The sequence below is a fragment of the Sinocyclocheilus anshuiensis genome, unplaced genomic scaffold (genome assembly GCF_001515605.1).
Source record: "Sinocyclocheilus anshuiensis isolate Anshui unplaced genomic scaffold, SAMN03320099.WGS_v1.1 scaffold109, whole genome shotgun sequence".
Classification (NCBI taxonomy): Eukaryota; Metazoa; Chordata; class Actinopteri; order Cypriniformes; family Cyprinidae; genus Sinocyclocheilus; species Sinocyclocheilus anshuiensis.
In genome coordinates, this window is record NW_015539824.1 from 63,114 (window position 1) to 65,993 (window position 2,880).

The window sequence follows — 2,880 nt, forward strand, 5'->3', positions numbered from 1 at the left end:
GATAGATAGATGATAGATAGATAGATAGATAGATAGATAGATAGATGATAGATAGATAAAGTAAATAAATAAACCAATTAAAAATAAATAAATAAATACATATAAATAAATAAATAAACTAAGAAATAAAGATAAATAAATAAATAAACTAAGAAATAAAGATAAATAAATCAACTTCCTGTAATAACAATAAATAAACTGTTCAAATTACTACAATGAATTGTTGACTTTGTTGGAGGAAAAACGAAGTATTAGAATATATGAATTGTTGTAAATATATGCATTGTTGTATTTTCTGTTCAAACTTGCTAGTAAAATATCAGAGAATTTCAATTAATTAATAAAAAAAAAAAAATATATATATATATATCAGCTGTACTTACTTAGGTTGTTATCATTACTACAGTTAATTGTTGACATTGTTATATGATTGTAATTGCTGGATGGCGTTGAGAAATCAAGACTTCTGGCGTAGCACCAGCCAAACTCACCAAACCACTTACTTTTCACAACAAGTTAATTTTATATTAATAGTGTATAATCAAGTAGACTTAAAACGTTCTCACTACAAAAACACAGGATTTGTTCCTTTAATGGTTTAAAGTCATGTGAGACACCAGCAAGTTGCGCATTCATGAAAAATGCTTTAGACCAAAACAACTCAACAAAGCGTTTGGATCTCGATGCCTTTCCCTCTTGGGAAACAAAGTCTGGTTCTGTAATCTTTGAGGTTTTATGTGTTTTGTGTGAGGTGCAGTGAAGGGAGAGGAAATAAGGCCACAGATGGAGGCAGCAAAAGGGAGACTGCTGCTGTTTTCAGAGCCTCTCTGGGCTGAATGGCACTCTTTGTGATCCTGTCACAGCTCCACATCCCACATGTGTTTCAGAAGCAGCAGTCCTCTCCCCCTGCTGACGAAAGCACTTTAGGAGAGTGACAGAGCGACAGAGCGGCTGTCAGAGGACAGGTCTCCAAACCCCTACGTGTTTTTAAAGCAGCCCAGACTTACAATCACATTTTACTGCATGTGTGGATTTGTCCCGGTGCCCAAGGCTTTGAAAACGGACTTGAAAATTGCAACATTTTGTTCCCGATCCACTCTGTGAAAACAAGTTTTCCTGAATATGTGCTTGTTGTTTACATGTCAAACCCTTGAATAGAAAACTCCCTCACAGAAAACGAATGGTGCTCTTTCAAAACACTAATTATGTGTGTGTGTGTGCATATATATATATATATATATATATTATATGTATTTAAACAAGAATAGGTGTATTTATACACACATTTATTTATTTATTTGCTTATTTATTTTTAATTTCTGCAGGTTAGGTATGTTCAGCAGAGTGTTACAGACTTTAAAACCCTTTAGTCAGCATGCATCTTTCCCCCACTGAAAGATGACTGAGACTGTTATTATTATATGCATCATATTTTCTCCTCCACTAAAGAAAGAAAGAGTACATGACTGTACCTTTGAGCAATGCTTTAAATAATGCCTCTTTTGCAGGCGTAGACAAGCAAACAACCACCAGAGGTCAGTAGAGTCTTACAAATACACGCGACAAACAAACGTTGTTAATTCTCCATTATCAACGTGCTCATAGCTGTCACTTCACAGTAAATGGTTTGTAACAGACTGTCCTGTCATCTACTGAAGTCTATTATATTTCATCTTCTATAGCTAAAACCGCATAAAGCCTTCAGACACAGCCTGTTTCCTCATGGAAGCTGAAATGGCAAACAGCATGTTTCAGGGGTTTATTCATATTACAATATAAGTAATTGATATCGTAGATTTAAATGCTAGTTGCACTATAATCATTCATGTTTAATTTGTACCACAGTCCGTGTTGGAATATTATTTATGGGGAATCCCTGTCATCAGATATCCCATGAGGCCTTTTAGATGGGTGGCGAGATGTCTTCAGATTTATATATTTTCTATGCTTTATAATGTTTATAATTTCCCCCAAGAAGGTCTGAACTGCAACAGTATACAGATTTAGAAAGAGTGCGTGGCCTTATGACAGCAAAAGAAAAAAAAAAACAGCACATGTTTTCATTAATGTCACAATTGGTCAATTTCACTTCCCTTTCCTGCTTGCTTCATTTCCTCCTAATGCAGTAGCAGTACCTCATACAAGAGGAAGTGCTTGCGGCCTGAGACACACACACTATCATTTCAGAACTCACAAGGCTTTTGGAATCAAGTTGTCAGGTCTTTGTTTGAAAGGCTAGACGATTATGTGTTATTATAGAAAATCCATGACAAATTACAAAAAATCTATATTTTTCTTAAATATTTTTAATAAGTTAACATGATTAACTTAATACTAAAGCTAAATATACTAATATAAACAGAATATATATAGTACATAGATACAAACGTGTGTGTGTGTGTGTGGTTTTCTGACTGTTATTGTCAATATTGTCATATTGTCACCTGATTAAATAAAAATATAATTTTTTATAAAATAAGTATTTATAAATAAATGAAATAATTAATTGTACTAATGTAATTTATATTGGGAATTTATGTATAAAATATAGTGGGAATATTTAAGTGAACTTTATCTAATCTGGCTATACTATTTTATGATATTTATTTATGTATTTATATATTTATAAATATAAATTCCCAATAGATATTACATTAATTGAATTTATAATACACTAGTACAATATAATACATTTATTTATATATTTGTTTTGTTTTGTTGACTTTAATGTTTCACATGACATATGCAGTCAAATGGGAAATATGTATTTTTCACAATAATAAATAATAATATTTCCCAATGCATAGTACATACTATTTATTTATTCATGTTACAAATTACTTTATAATATATATATATATATATATATATATATATATA